Below are 17,554 nucleotides of genomic sequence, written 5' to 3'. Positions count from 1 at the left end.
GTTTGCCATGAAACAAACTAAAGCTTAAAAAACTCCTTAAACTATCTAAAAGATACAGACTACAGATTGACATAGATAGACTCAAACAACAACAAAAATTCATGGAATGTATTTCAGAAGTCAACCAAAGTCTTGATTTCTCCCATGAATACAACAATGAAGACACTTTAGAGGAACTGGAAAAAAGTTTAAGACAGCAGTACATAGCACCACTAAATTAGTATTAGGAGAGAAAGGATGTGATGCTAAGCAACCATGGATGACTGATGAAACTGTAAACTTACTTAATGAAAGAAGAGAATGTAAATATAGGAGAAGTGAGGAATATCAGAAGTCAGAAAAATTCAGAAAGCATGCAAAGAGGCAAAAGAATAATGGCTAGAATAAAGATGTGATGACATAGAAGAATATGAAATCCGACAAAACCACAAAGAGAGAGATTCATTGCACTGTAAAAAGAACCATGAGATAAATAAAGAAGTCAGAAAAAAAGGAATTAGCTGTGTTAAAAACTAAGAACGCCAGAAAATGCTAACAAAACTAACAGCATCTTGGAGAGATGGACAGAATACATGAAGGAACTTTTTGGTTATTCTGAAAAACTGGAAGATATAGACATCAAAAAAAGAAGAAGAAAAAGAACCGCATACTACTATGTGGGAACTAGAAAGAGGTATGTTGGCTGGAGAGAAAGCACAGCGTTTTTATTAACTGAACAAACACTTAGGTCAGGCTTCTGGAAACATCAAGCTCACACTGGGCATGCTCTGGTGTTCAACTCAGCTATCAACATAGCCACTGTCATCTAATAACGCTACCTTTTTTTTTTTTAAAACAAATTCCACCTCTGCAAGCCCATTGACACAAGAAGGCTTTCACAGCGTACATGTCAGTGTCATATTTGGGACATTATTTTCATTTTATGCAGTTAATTTTCACTTTATGCAATTAATTCTATTTAAACGTGTGCATTATAACATGTTTTAATAAGCAGAGTCACAACATACAGTCATAGGCTTGGTCTACACTAAACCCCCAAATCGAACTTACCTCGGTCCACACGCGGCAGGCAGGCTCCCCCGTCGACTCCGCGGTACTCCTCTCGCCGAGCTGGAGTACCGCAGTCGACGGCGAGCACTTCCGGGTTCGACTTATCGTGTCCAGACAAGACGCGATAAGTTGAACCCAGAAGTTCGATTGCCAGCCGCCGAACTAGCGACTGGGTATAGACGTACCCATAGAAATATAGTGCTGAAAGGAACTTCACAACATACAATCATAGAAATATAGTGCTGGAAGGAACCTGGAGAGGTCATCAAATCCAGCCTCCTACGCTGAGGCAGGACCAAGTATACATAGACCATCCCTGAACAGGTGTTTGTCTAACCTGTTCTTAAAAGCCTCCAGTGCTGAGTCTACAACCTCCCTTGGAAACTGATTTCAGTGCATAACTATCCTTATAGCTACAAAGATTTTCCTAATATCTAATCTAAGTCTCCCTTGCCACAGTGGATATGGAGAACAATTGATCACCTTCCTCTTTATAACAGCCCTAAACATATTTGAACACTGTTTTCAGATCCTGCCTCAGTCTTCTTTTCTCAAGACTAAACATGTCCAGTTTCTAAACCCTGCCTCATAGTCCTGTTTTCTAAACCTTTTATCATTTTTGTTGCTTTCCTCTGGACTCTCTACAATTTGTCCTCATCTTTCCTACAGTGTGGCACCCAGAACAGGACACAGTAGTTCAGCTGAGGCCTCACCCATGCCAAGTGGAGTGGGACAATTACCTCCAATGTTTTACATATGACACTCCTGTTAATATACCCCAGATTGATTCTACCCTTTTTAACATCACATTGTTGACTCAGTCTGTGAGCCACTATAATTCACACATCCTTTTCAGCAGCCAGTGATTACCCATTTTGAAGTTGCTTCCCAAGTGATGTACTTTGCACTTGTCCTTAATAAATTTCATCTTGTGGATTTTAGACCAGTTCTCCCATTTTGAATTCTAATCCTGTCCTCCAAAGTGCTAGCAACCTCTCCCATTTTGGTGTAATCCAAAAATTTTATAAGCATACTCCACTCCATTATCAAAGTCATGAATGAAAATATTGAATAGTACTGGATGCAAGACAGACCCCTCAAGGACCCTACTAGATATGTCATTCCAGTTTGACAGTGAATCATTGATAAGTACTCTTTGAGTTATGTAGTTAGTACATAATGAGATTCTTTACTCCGCTTTTCTATTAAAATAATTAAAAATACTCATAGCATTACCTTTATTTTGTAATTTTGCCCCACTCCACAGATTACCACTTCCCTTTCTTCGGGTCAAGTCTTCAAACAAATTCTCTAGTGCACATCCTTATTGTTTAAATTAAGGGAAATCTGCATAGGTCTAAAGAAAGGAATTCTGTGATGCTATATCCAGCGTAGAGTCCATCTGCAGATATTACATCAGGTTATGGGAGGGAGAAGTGAACAATGGTCCACTATAATAACTTTATATGCAAGGTTTTAGACTAGAGAATCTGGCCTGTATGCTGGCTTGCTAACCCTACCATTCCTTGGATATACCACAATATATCATCCTTTTATTATTATTAGTTATCAGTTGTATTACAGTCGTGTCTAGGAGCTCTAGTCATGGACCATGACTACATTGTGTGGATGAAAGATGCCTCTGCCACAGAGAGCTTACAATCTAAGTATAAGACAAGAGATAACAGATGGCTACAGACAAACCAATGGGGGAGTACAATGAGACAAAATGGATCAGTATGATGGGCAGTGGTGTCAGTAAACCAGTGGCTAATTGTTAAATTTTTGTGGCAATCCCAGCAAAAGAGTTTAAGGAGGGATTTGACCTCTCAGATGTGCATAGGGAGTGTAGTTCTCTTCCCAGACTCTCAGCTGGTGTAATCTGTCACAGCTCCATTGACTTCACAACAACTGAAGATCTGCCCCTGCATTTCTGATGCTTTCAAGCTGTGCCCTCAGAGGAAGCTGGAGAATTTGACTCTACCTTTTTCAGAAATATTCGATACTCATTCCAGAACTTCCCTTTGATATTTTTATTCAGAATTGGAAAGGGGCACAGTACTTGCAGAAATAACATCCCAAGCCAAATGTGTCAGTCCCTGAAGTTCTTCATTTTAGAGGTGTTATTCCAAAAAAACATGAGCTCTATGGTGTGCCAAGTACCCAAGGTAAGAGGACATTTGCACAATATCCAAGGCATTTGGATGGCTAGTAATTTAATTCTGAGCCTTTTCTACTATTATGGAGTAAAGAAAAGTACAACATTACTAGGTAAAAACATAGTTTACCATTTTTCCAGGAATAATTCACAAAAATTGTTATAGACAACAAACAGGATTCTATTGAAACTTAGTATTAAAAGCAGGGGCCACAGCAAACCCAATAGTGTTTACTATGGCTTTATTGTCTACAAATATATGTTCTTTGTATTCAATTTTGAAAATAAAAATTGCATCCTTGTGGCTCTTTTTTTTCATATATACACAGCACATGGCAGGTTAAAAGGGCTTAGCTGTGTTGATTAACTATCCAAATGTTTAATCAATACAGCAATAGCTAGATGCATTCTGGCTGTGAAAGACCTTGGAAAAGTCCCTCTTGCCTTATTCCCCACCCCCAAGTGGGACATCAATGAACTATTACATGATCCTTGCATATCAATGCAGAGGGGCTTAGACAAATACAACACTAATGGATAATTGTGGGTCACCTTGTCAAAATGTTAAATGCCCCCTGAGTACCTTTTTTTTTATTTAAAAAAATGACAGTAAACTGTGACCTTGTTGATATCATTCAGCCTTTCAGGAAGCAAATATTACTCAGACTGCAAGAAGTTCATTGATTCATGGGTCAAAAATCCATTCAAACTAAATTATAAAAGACGCATCCTGGTGTGTTGATACAACCCATAGTAACTGTCTGACAAACTGTTAAACAATTGTACTCTTTAGTGTAGGCAGAACACATTTACTGACACTTATTCAGAAAATACACATATAGGCCTCTGTCTGAGTGATTCATAAGCAAAGCCTGTGTATCCCTGAGTACGCTGGATGTTAACATATCACAAAGTCAGGGAAAGTTCATCTTGGGACCAAGTTCCTTGGACTCAGTCCAAGAATATGCCATTTGTAGGAATGGCGTTAACTGGAGGAAGGCTGTTGTGGGACTTGGATTCCTGCCCCTGTATTTGTCTACTCACAATGTCATTAACACCCACATTGATTCTGAACTGTTATTGGTACTGATGCAGTGCATGGAATTGCTTGTAGTCTGGTGTCACAAATCACAAGCCAGAGAAATGATTCTGATAAAGATAGCAACTTTGCTGCTTCCCATTGTTACAAATGATGCCACAGAGGCCCTGCATACATGTTAATAATGTGGTATAATGATTTTGCTTAGCTATCCCTTAGAAGCATTACCTTTTCTTTTGCTGTTAAAATTAGTACTCAGAGGACTATAACATGGTTTGCACTGGGATTGTCACAATGCATTTGTCATATCTCTGGCACTGGCAGTAGTACAATGCCTGAGATAATGTTGTAGGTTAAAACAAGCAACAAGGACAAAATGCAATTAATTAGCAATTTTTTTCTCTTTATTATGAAGCTTGTTTTTTGTGCAGCCAGCAAAGAAATGGAAAAGCTATAAGAGTATGTATTCAGAGCTGTGTGAAATTTTGAAAAAGTTGGCATAGATTTTTTCATTTACTATTTATTGCAAGAAGGTTACTTTAATCACCACAAATACACACATATATATACATACTGTGATGGGGCAAGGCCAGATGGCTATAATAAAATAGTGAGGAACAGGTATGTTAGCCTCAGGCTAAACAAATCCCTGGTACCATGGTAACCAAATGGCAGTTGCTCTAGGTTAATCAAGACACCTGGGGCCAATTAAGATCCTTCTAGAAAGCCTCGCCCACAGTCACCTATTTGGAGAACACCTAGGGGTAGAGAAAACCCAGGCACAGATCCTGCTGAGGTTCTTCTGGACAGGAGTACACGAAGATGTCCAGCGATACTGCACCTCTCGTCCAGAGCGTCAGCTACATAGCCCTCACCCACACTTGTGGGCCCCTTTGATACCTCTTCCAATAATAGAGGTACCATTTGAATGCATAGCCATGGATCTGGTTGGACCCCTAGAGAAGACAGGTAGGGGCCACCAACATGTGCTTGTTGTACTAGACTATGCAACCCGATCCCCGGAAGCTGTTCCCCTACACAACACGGCTTCCAAGACAATAGCTAAGGAGCTAGTACAGATCTTTTCCCTGGTTGGGCTAGCCAAGGAGATATTGACTGATCAAGGGACACCTTTCATGTCCAAGTTGATGAAAGATCTGTTTGTTGCTCCACGTACAAGCCCTATGGACCTCTGTATACCACCCGCAAACAGATGGCCTCGTGGAAAGGTTCAATAGGACCCTCAAGGCCATGATCAGGAAAGTGGTGAGCCGGGATGGGAAAGATTGGGATACCCTATTGCATTACCTCATGTTTGCCATCCGGGAGGTTCCACAAGGTTTTCTCCCCCGGGGCATATTGGATATAGCCAGAGAAGCCTGAGAAGAGGAGCCAAATCCCAGAAGGAACATAGTCGAGCATGTACTGCAGATGAGGGATTGGATAGCTCGAGTTATGTCCATTGTACGGGAACACTTGGAGAAAGCACAGAAGACCCAACGAACCCATTATAACCACCAAGCAAAGCTTCGATGGTTCTAACCAGGGGATCGAGTGATAGTCCTGGTGCCCACAGCAGAAAGTAAACTGTTGGCCCAGTAGCAGGGACCCTACAAAGTGATTGAAGCTGTGGGAGAGGTGAACTATAAGGTGCGGTAGCCAGGCCGCAGGAAACCAGAGCAAATTTACCACATCAATCTTCTAAAACCTTGGCACGATCGAGAGGCATGCTTAGTCACGCAGGAGACCTTTCCCCAGGAGGATAACTTACACAAGCAAGTGAAGATATCACCCGACTTGATGCCGATCCAAAAGATCGAGGCAGCTGACATGATTAATCACAACCGAGATGTGTTCTCTACAAAACCGGGGCAGACGACTGAGACCTATCACCATATCCGCACGATCCCCGGAGCCAAGGTAACATTGAGACCCTACTGAATCCCTGCAGCCAAAAGAGAAGAAATCAAGGCCGAAGCAAAGAAAATGTTAGAATTAGGGGTTACTGAAGAACCTTTCAGTCTGTGGTCCAGTCCAATCATTCTAGTACCATGAGATTCTGTAATGACTTTTGCCGACTGAATGAAGTATCCCAGTTCAATGCATACCCCGTGCCATGCATCGACAAACTGGTTGATTGACTGGGTAGTGCCCGATTCTTGACTACACTGGATCTGACAAAAGGGTATTGGCAGATTCCCCTGACTAAAGAAGCTAAAGAAAAGACACCATTCTCCACCCCGTACGGGCTATTCCAGTACACTGTCCTCCCTTTCGGGTTACATGGGGCCCTGGTCACATTCCAGCACCTCATGGATAAACTGCTGCGCCTCCATACTAGTTATGCAGCTGCGTACCTAGATGATGTCATCATCCATACGCCAGACTGGGGAACCCACTTGGAGAAAGTTAAGGCAGTACTGCACACCTTAAGGCGGGCTGGCCTCACCGCTAATCCCACTAAATGCGTCATAGGGCTAGCAGAGGCTAGGTACCTGGGATATATTGTAGGCAGGGGCATAGCGAAGCCCCAAATAAATAAGCTAGAGGCGATTCAAAACTGGCTCCAGCCAACCCAAAAGAAGCAGGTCCACGCGTTCCTTAGCTTGGTAGGCTACTACCGATGTTTTATTCCCCACTTCGCCGCTAGGGCTAGTCCCCTAATGGCCCTGGTGAAGGCCCGAGGTCCAGACATGGTGAAGTGGACCGACGCAGCAGAGGGGGCATTCATAGACCTTCAGATGGCCCTCTGTAATGACCTCATACTCATAGCCCCAGACTTTAACAAGGAATTTATTTTACAACAGATGCTTCCGAGGTGGAGTTGGGGACGGTTCTGTCAAATGGTTGGAGAAGAATACCCGATCCTCTACCTAAGCAGAAAGCTGCTCCCAAGAGAACAGAAGTATGCAGTAGTTGAGAGAGAATGCCTTGCTGTCAAATGGGCCATGGAGACATATGTTATTACCTCTTAGGCCAGCGATTTACTCTCGTGACGGACCATGCACCCCTCCAGTGGATGCAGAGGAATAAGGAAAAGAATGCAAGGGTTACCAGGTGGTTCTTATCCCTCCAACCGTTCCAGTTCCGCATATGGCACAGGGCTGGATGCCACCATGGCAATGCTGATGGTCTGTCACGAGCACACTGCCTGGCGTCCCAAGTTGCCCAACTCTATGGTGTTGAGCAAAGGGGGGAAATATGTGATGGGGCAAGGCCAGATGGCTATAGTAAAGTAGTGAGGAATAGGTATGTTAGCCAGGCTAAACAAATCCCTGGTACCATGCTCCAGGTTAATCAAGACACCTGGGGCCAATTAAGATCCTTCTAGAAAGCAGTGGAGATAGCTAGGTTGATTGGGACACCTGAAGCCAATCAAGGGCTGGCTGGAACTAGTTAAAAGCCTCCCAGTTAGTCAGTGAGGCGTGCGTGTCAGGAGCTGTAGGAGTAAGCCGCGCTGTTGGAGGAACGAAGCAGTACAAATCCATATCAGGCGCAAGAAATGAGGCCCTGAGGTAACGGTGAAGGAGATATTGAGTGGTGGCTGCTGTGGGGATGTGGCCCAGGGAATTGTACACATCCTATTTCCAAAAGTCAGCTATCATAGCCGCTACTATTAGGGTCCCTGGGCTGGAGCCCGGAGTAGAGGGAGGGCCCTGGCTCCTTCCTTCCCTCCCTGATTAATCACGGAGACTGGGAGACAACAGAGAGTGTGCGAGGGAGGGCTGCTTCTCCTCACCTCCCTTGCTGGCTTATGATGAAAATGGCTCAGTAAGCTGTGCCTCTAGAGAGAGAAGGGCTACATGGAGGGTCACAGTGAGCCTCTGAGGCTAGCGAAATCAGCAAGGAAATGCGGGACCCATGGAGAGAAGGACAGAGCTTTGTCACAATACACACACACACTATGTGTGTGGTTTTACACACACACACACACTTACTCACACACTATTATTTGTACTATGGTAGCACCGAGACTGGGGCCCCATAGTGCTAGGCCCTGTACAAACACCTAGTAAGAGGCAATCCCTGCTGCAAGGATCTTACAGGCTAAATAAGACAGCCAACGAGTGTGAGGGGGAACAGAAATGAAGTGACTTACCTAAGGTCACCCAGCAGATCATTGGCAGAGCCAGACACAGAACCCAGTTTTCCTGAGTCCCAGACCAGTGCCCTATGCACTGGACAATACTGCTTCTCACATATTATACAAATCTATATACAGAGACATATCTCATATATCTGGGTATTAAGAAGAGAGACAAGGAAGACTAAGGAGAAGTGATTGGTAAGTCCAGTAGTGATCATGAAGGAGAAGGGGTTACACAGGAAACTTTAGAGTGAGACACAGGTCTTAATAAGGGCTCAGTTATGCGTTGTAAGAGCATGAGCAGTATTAAAGGAAGGGGAGGAGGTAAGATGGCTGAGCCGTAGTGTTTGGAACATTATGCCTTTAAAAAGTTCTACCAGGAGAGGCATGCTTGCTACATCTTTGCAAAGACACAGACACCACTCCTATTAGGGCAGCCCTAGTAGTTCAGAGAGGTGGACTTATGGCTCTGCACATACATGCCTCCTGTGGGGCTGCTTACACTGCCACCTCTCTCCTGTACTGCACACTCCCTGCAGCCAAGTTATAACTGCCCCATTCATACCTGTAGGGAATGAGAGAATTGAAGGACTCCTTGTGCACACATTCTGGAACAATTATGATTTGGTACTGTACATTGCTAACTGCTATGGAAACATTCCCATGGAATGCGTGACAGTTCCCCCCTGAATTAGCTGGTAAACAACTTATCCAGTTTAGATCTCACTGTTGACTTGAGAAGTGATTTGCTTTGTTGAGACTCTACCTATCATGGGAAGGCCTACTGCTGTGAATGCTCCCCATTGGTAGAGCTCCTCAAGAGATAAAAACAGAGAAACTTTCCATTGTAGCTGGGGTCAACATTTCATCTCAGAGTGTTGAGTACCTGCACTGAACACATGGAGATCATGGACTTCAATAAACCTTCAGCATTACTGGATATCATGGTGAAAATTATACTCCATCTTTGCGAGCTCACCAATTACGTTTCACTTTCTAGGAGAAAGTAAACTGAAAAAGTAGTGTTAATTTTTTTTTAATTGTTAGGACCATTCAGATAATTAGGTTCAGATATTTTTACTGAACTTTTAAAAATATAAATAATGTACAGAAAAAAGGACAGAAGTTGCAGAGATGGAATGTAACTGATAAGCAAGACAAAGATAGTATAGTTATCTCAGTGATATTCCGACCTTGTTTTATAAGTATATTGAAATCTACACTCATCTTCTGCATAGATAAGTGAATGTGTTTGACACTTTGAGGTTAAATGCTTCCCTCAGATGAAATGGAAGGCTCTCTTTTGATTCAGTTATCACAGACTGTATGCTAACAGTAGGAACATTCACAGTGGTAAGTATTCCCATACTAGAGAAGTCCAAAAAACAAAGTCTAAACAAAGTAAAATTTTGCTTGGAAAAATCAGATCATTGTCCTACTTGATTGGTGAAAACAAGAATGGAGGTATGGAGGCCCTTTTTAAATTGCAGTTGTTAACACCTCTGTAGGAGGAAAAGGGCCATCTTTCCTTAGATGTGCAGTTTTTATGCACTTGCCCAAGAAATCTTCTCGAGGGAGGCAATCTCTGAGATTCCATTTGAGCATGAGGTTGTGTTCACTTGCCTATTGACTCTATCATTCTTGAATGGGTCCGTTCTTTCCTGTCTGGGATATCCCAATGGAGGGCAATATCCATCATTATTTTGTAAACTGTACATGTTTTGGGCCTCCCTTACTGGCACAAGGCATCTCAGAATATGACCTTAGGCAGATGTCATACAAATACATATTTAAGACAATTTCATATCCCCATATTATACATTAGGTTTTATTTTAAAATAAGTTAATTGTATGTATTTTAGCATTGCCATTAGGGAAGTCAAATTAGCATCCATTCAATCTTTTACTGGGGAAAAAACAGGGTAATAGTCTCCTCTTCCCTTACACAGCATGGAGAGGAACCAAAAAGTTCTCTTTTGCTTTTTACACAACAAAAACAATATGACAAAACCACACCACAGTTAGTCCCAAATACATATTGCTGCTCTGGCTAATTTTTGGCAGCTTTTAAAAACAGACACAGCAAGTGCCACTTAACAAACAATTTAAGAGCGGTAGACGTGTTAGTCTGTATCAGCAAAAACAACAAGGTCACATAAACACCACCCTATACCAGAAACCTACTGACCTCTATACTTACCTACATGCCTCCAGCTTTCATCCAGACCACATCACACGATCTATTGTCTACAGCCAAGCTCTAAGATATAACTGCATTTGCTCCAATCCCTCAGACAGAGACAAACACCTACAGGATCTCTATCAAGCATTCTTAAAACTACAGGACCCATCTGGTGAAGAAACAGATTGACAGAGCCAGAAGGGTACCCAGAAGTCACCTACTACAAGACAGGCCCAACAAAGAAAGTAACAGAATGCCACTAGCCGTCACCTACAGCCCCCAACTAAATCCTCTCCAGTGCATCATCAAAGATCTACAACCTATCCTGAAGGACGATCCCTCACTCTCACAGACCTTGGGAGACAGGCCAATCTTTGCTTACAGACAGCCCCCCACCCTAAAACAAATGCTCACCAGCAACTCCACACCACACAACAAAAACACCAACCCAGGAACCAAACCCTGCAACAAACCCTGGTGCCAACTCTGTCTACTTATCTATTCAAGGGACACCATCATAGGACCTAACCACATCAGCCACACCATTAGGGGCTTGTTCACCTGCACATCTACCAATGTGATATATGCCATCATGTGCCAGCAATACCCCTCTGCCATGTACATGGCCAAACCGGACAGTCTCTACGCAAAAGAATAAATGGACACAAATCTGACATCAGGAATTATAACATTCAAAAACCAGTAGGAGAACACTTCAATCTCCCTGGTCACTGAATAACAGATCTAAAAGTGGCAATTCTTCAACAAAAAAACTTCAAAAACAGACTCCAATGTGAAACTGCAAAACTGGAATTAATTTTCAAACTGGACACCATCAGATTAGGCCTGAATAAAGACTGGGAGTGGTTGGGTCATTACAAAACCTAAACCTAGTTTCCCCAATACTAATTTCCCTCTACTGTTACTCACACCTTCTTGTCAATTGTTTGAAATGAGCCACTCTCATTACCATTTCAAAAGTTATTTTTCCTCCCTTGGTATCCTGCTGTCAATTGAATTGTCTTGTTAGACTGACCTCACACTTGGTAAGGCAACTCACATCTTTTCATGTATTTATACCTACTCCTGTATTTTCCACTCCATGCATCTGATGAAATGGGTTTTAGCCCATGAAAGCTTATGCCGAAATAAATTTGTTAGTCTCTAAGGTGCCACAAGGACTCCTCGTTGTTTTTAAACAATTTACAAGGATACTGCCTTATTCCTATACACTACAAGAGGCCTCTTATTGTGTTTGAGGGAGATGACTGGGCATGTCAAGGGGAAAAAGATGGCTTTGTAGAGTATTTGCTCCTACCATGTAACTAACTATATGCTCTATGTGGCCATTATGTAAAAACTCAGACCTGCAGAGCTAAGGCAGGGGATGTGGAAATCAGCTGGTTAATGTGTTATGTTCCCATAGTAATGTATCAAACATATTATGTAATTTCCACTGAAAGTTAGTGCTGCTCTGATCAGCAGTAACTCCCTCTCTGTGGAGTCTAGACACTTTAGAGAGTTATAGGAAGAAGAGAGAGGAGACAAAGTGAGCACAACATCGGGGTCCAGCTTGGTACCTATGACAGCCCCATGCTGCAATTGAGTTGAGACAGGTGGCAAAGACATCTCACAGAGCACAGAGATCACACACACACACACAGTTTGAAATCTCTAGGAGATGCAAGAAACGCTAGCCATGCTCCCCTCCTATTCTTCACAGCTACCAGCCTGCTGGTCCAAAGGGAGTGATGCATCAGACAAGCAGCTTTTTGAGAGCAACACAAGTACAGGGAGACTGTGCTCATCTTCCCTTGTGGTTTTATTCAAGAAGGGGGAGAATGTGGCCTACAGTATGATATGAAGAGAGAAGTTTAAAAGCAAAAATACATGGATAACCCTGAGGGATTTTTTCATTATTCATTTCTTTTCAAATTTACAGTTACAGCCTTCTTCTGTTGTACTTACTCTCTCTGTTGAAGCAGTTAGTTAGAAGAAAAGTGTCAAGGCCTAGTAAATAGCACTGCTGCAAATTTTTCCAGTGCCTTCATTCTGGAAGATTTCACTGTTCACACTGATTCTCCAAGTGACTGTGCTGTAAAGAATTCTCCCTTAGCACCTAGGAGCCCTAGTTATGGAACAAGACCCCATTGTATGCCTCAGCACTGAACAAAGTCCCTGTCCAATGTTCTTTCTTTAGCTTTTGGTGTTTCTTGGTTTCAGCTTTTTCACTCTATCCTCTGAATATTCTTTTCTTATCTCTGATTTTAGTGGGAAACAATTTCAGGCCATGGGGACTGTCATGGGCTAGCTGCATTTCTGTCCCTTTTTGCGGTCTCTCTGAATGTATCCCCACAGATATCAGTCCTCATGCCTTTACCTATCTTGGGGTAAAATTCTCCCACTTTTACACCACGTGGGGCTATCGCATTCTGTATATCAACTGTTCTTACCTTCCAGGTCCGACTGAGTTAAACACCTGCGGTTCTTCTCTTTGGGAGTCTGTGACTAGTCGTGGATATAGTGATGGGGCAGCCTTCATAAACCAAAAATATTCTTTATTTTAGCAGTGCTAACATAGCTTTCATAGAAACGGGAGTTTAAAACAACTCATGTCTATCTCACCTAAAGTCTTGTCTTATCCCCTGATGGTGACCTAGATAGCTCGAACTTCTTCAGTTACTCCAGCTATTGCCTATGTCTCAGTCTGGTTCCCCCAAACAACTAGTCTCCCTTTCTTGAGAGAGTCCATTTTTAAACCCTGTTATAGTTCTTTTGTTCTACTGTGCTTGTTGGCCTTTTCCTGTGCTGGTGCAAATCAGTGTTGTAGGTTGGTTGGAGAGGAGGCAAAATCTTCAATCTTAATAGTCCTGGCATTGTCCCTCAATAACCCTTAAGTGTTCATGGAGAAATGGCTATCTTGAGCCATTCTCTCTTTTCCACCCAGTTTCTCCAGATAGCCCTCTATTCAATTAATCCTCAAAAGTCAGACAGTACCCATCCCAATAATCAGGTCAACATCCAGTATTCATAAAATACTACTGAGCAGCTCCAAATCTGTCACAGAAATGACTTGATTCTCTCTTGAAATGTCAAATATTAATATTCAGGAGAATTAGCTTGATTTTACTTAATTTTTTACTCTCTTTTTTAAACTAATGGACAGTAAGTGAATGAATTTCCCTGTATTTGCAAGATTTATCTGACTATTTCAGATTTTCTTGATCTAATATTAATATCAGAGAATGAAGGCAACTGTGGGTAGTTACCCAGACTTTAGCTAAACTATTCAAACTTCTTTAATTTGAAACAGTAGTCAAGACAATGTGATCTTTCTGTTACTTCCTAGTTTTGAAGTAGGCCATAAATATGAGGACTCTTTGTCTTATGGTATTCTGGCACTTCTGCTTGGCAGAGCTGACTGGAACCATAAGCTGATGTACAGAAAGCTGAAAAATATACATTAAAAGTTGACTTTTTTGAACCTCACACAATGGTTAAATTCAGTTCCGTTCAAGTTTTGGGTTGACTGCTCTTACAGCAGAATCATTTTGTGATTCCCATACTTGAGGACTCTCAAAGAGTTAACAAAGTCTTCCATCATGATTTGGCAGCCAAAACTGTTTGTTAAGAACCAATACCAAAGAGTATTTCTGGGACTAGGTTGCAGCCAGTTCTCTTCTAGCCAATAATGGATATAAATAGAAAAGTCAGAAACACAGAAGAGTTTCCCCCCTGAATCAGGACAAACCTATACAGGAAGACATGTATCAGCAGGGGGAGAGTGAAAAGACAAATTATGAGAACAAACGATATCTCCAAGTGCAGCATATGACTATTGAATCACAAACGGACCATAATAGTATGCCATGCATCACAGGAAAATAAATGAATGTAACACATCCAAATAAAACAGATTAAGGACAGGGTACATGTTCACTACGGTTCACTGCGATCTGGCCACAAATCTTGCATTGCAATTGGATTACTAGGTACACTACACTGACAATATCTCGAATTTTGTTTAATAAGATGAAAAGGAATATAAGTAAAAGTGATGATGGCGCTAAGCAAAACACCATAAGAAAAGATAAGATACATGCAAAGTAAGGGAAAAGGGCCTACAGCCATACAGTGGTGGCCAATAAAGTTATCATTTTCATTTGCCTCAGAGGGATGCCTGTGATGACACTTTTCAGAGTAGCAGCCGTGTTAATCTGTATCCGCAAAAAGAACAGGAGTACTTGTGGCACCTTAGAGACTAACAAATTTATTAGAGCATAAGCTTTCGTGGACTACATCCGAAGAAGTGGGCTGTAGTCCACGAAAGCTTATGCTCCAATAAATTTGTTACTCTCTAAGGTGCCACAAGTACTCCTGTTCTTTTTGTGATGACACTGTCATTTCCTATTATAAGTATAGGGAGAAACTTAAGTGTTCATATAATTGTGATGTATTGAAAACTGTGTTAAAATTATAGGCTTTCCCTTTAAATCCTAAGGGGTTTCTTGGTCCTTCTTGCAGGTGATGGGGATCTGTGTTCCCAGCAGTCAGTCTGCAAAGAGCCAGCCAAGAGCAAGGTGGGTTGAGCTGTGCCTCTCTGCCTTAGGGAACAGTCTGCTTTATCTCTCTTTGTTTTTGGTTGTTGTGTGTTAATGTGCTGGATTTCAAGAAATAAAGTAGCATTACACTGCAAGAGTATTTTATGTTTTCATCTAACTTCTCTGTATGTATGCCATGAACATAACAATAACTCCCATTAATTTTAATGTGAGCTATTTACATGCACTGAGAAGCTATATACCTCTTAATTTTTATGCAGGAACTGAAAACATAGTTGTTTGCCAATGTTTTCAATTATTAATGTATTAACTGGTTTCTGTGATAGTTTTAGTGTTAATATTTTATCAATGATGTTGTAATTGTATATTGACCTAGACTCCATGAAATACTGTAAGATGCATGTTTCCTTTTATTTCAGGGACAGGTTCTGCCACATGCAGGTGGAAGAGTACCTTGCTATGCTAATAGATTTCATTGAAACTGCTCGTGGAGTAAGGGTGGGAAATCAAGTCCTGATTGCCCATTGTATTGTCTACCTGGGGGTGGATGGGCATAATTCTGCAATTCTTTTTATGTATAATTTATTTTTTTCATACTGCAAGATGCAAAATAATCAATTTAGTTAGAAAAGTGTCATTTCATTTCATTCTAGGTAATATCCCTCTTCAAAAATCTCTCATGTACTGGATATTTCACATAACATCTATCATTATTTTAAAACCTTCTAAAGGTTTTTAGCTTTTTAAACAAACCCTCCACCCTCTGTGGCTTTTCCCACAGCCCTAGTGTATATGTTCACTTTTTTTCCAAGACACCATTCTCCACTGTGAGTGATAACGTCTGGTAACTCACTGAAGTGAAACATTGCCTTATTCAGAAAAATAATTTGGGCCACTGCTGTAGAAAATGAAAGCTACATTCTTTACACGAAAAAGAGCATGGGATATGATTTCCTATATAAAGAATGCTCTTCTGCAAAACATCAAACTTCTTTTCTCCTGTGTGTGCAAATGGAGTCTCCTTTGTTACATGTAAGAGGGTGTATAACTCCAAAAGAGATGGAGTTAGATGAAAAAGAGCCATTCCAAACTCTACTGATTAAAATAAATGTGCTCATAAAAAAGACAGGAGAGTAAATTACTGCATCCCCAGAACAGCAGTAACTTATACACCAACAAGTTATTTTCGAGTTTGCCAGAGGAAATAATCTGCTATCAACAAGGGGTAATTGCCTGAGCAAACTCGTCTTTACATCTCACATACACTGTCACCTTGTGTAAAAAAGAGAAATACACCACATATCAATTCAGAAAAGATTTTTGAAACATTCTTTTAAAGGTTTCCTCTCTCTCAACCACCTGAAAGAGAATATATACACAGTTCAAAACATATCTAATCTCTGCTCTTTTCTTATCACTAAACAGTAGTCCAACACATCACAAAATTCATAACCTAAGCAGCCTAGGGCAATATTAGAAAGTGTCCATTTTAGACTGGAACAGAAATTCCAATCTGAGATTTACCCGGTGAAACAGGTTAGCTACAATACCCTTCAGGAATAAATGAAGGAACTATTAAGTAAAAGACTATTTTCTGATTTTATGCCAGCATTGGGTGGCTGTAGTGCTGGGTGAATACTACCAGTTTTCTGTGAATATTTACTCTCATTTTTTAATTAATTATATTCAGGCATGCTCACATCCCTTTTTATGTTCACATTGCACAGACATTCATTTTATTAAACTTTACTGGCATAGATATTCACGTAAAGCAATTTTCAAGACCTCATGCATAAATATTTGTGGAAACTGAATTTAAGATTTGCCTATGTGTGACTGGGTGCTGAAAATACACTCCCAATCCAGGAACAGACTTACCCAACCAATCAAAACTAACCAGTTTTAAAACTCAACACAAAATATGGGTAGTTACTTCAAAATAGTATATAATTTTGAGGAAATTGTGATCTTCTCATGAATATTTTGTAAATCAGAAAGGAGGCTACATTCATCAGATAAATTGCCTATTGTGAAGTGTCCACTCGTGGCATGCCTACGGAGCAGCCCTGCAAGTGACCCGCTGCTCAGTTTCCCCTTTCAAGGGGGTTCTTCAGTAACTCACACACACTTGTTTCCATTTGCAGCCCTTCTTAGGTTCCAGTTTATTAGATTAACAAACATTCAAAATAAAAGTTCTCAGTTTCCTCCTCAAGCCCATCCATTTAGCTCCTTATCAGAGTGTTATCAGGCCACTCCACAGACTTTCCTGTCTGTAGTCTCACTCCCCAAGTTTCAGGTTTCTTTCTCTGCTGGAGACTACTTGCTCCCAGGAGTCTCTGTGCTGTGCTGAGCTCTTCTCCCCCAATCCTATCCATGGCTTGGGGGGGAGGGATAGCTCAGTGGTTTGAGCATTGGCCTACTAAACACAGGGTTGTGAGTTCAATCCTTGAGGGGGCCACTTAGGGATCTAGGGCAA

The 17,554-nt window shown here is 41.4% G+C and overlaps 1 long non-coding RNA gene across 1 annotated transcript in view; it reads left to right on the top strand.

Annotated features, from left to right (window-relative positions):
- The window catches only part of LOC112059425 (uncharacterized), a 115,778-nt gene that overhangs the window by 10,051 nt on the left and 88,173 nt on the right, over positions 1-17,554 (top strand). The window contains exon 2 of the long non-coding RNA XR_006175804.2: positions 15,041-15,096. This is a non-coding gene — a long non-coding RNA (uncharacterized LOC112059425). The remainder of the gene's footprint in view (positions 1-15,040; positions 15,097-17,554) is intronic.

Source organism: Chrysemys picta, chromosome 6, assembly GCF_011386835.1.
Source record: "Chrysemys picta bellii isolate R12L10 chromosome 6, ASM1138683v2, whole genome shotgun sequence".
Taxonomy (NCBI): Eukaryota; Metazoa; Chordata; order Testudines; family Emydidae; genus Chrysemys; species Chrysemys picta.
Note: the sequence above shows the minus strand (reverse complement) of the source record. Positions and strands in the feature narration are given on the sequence as shown.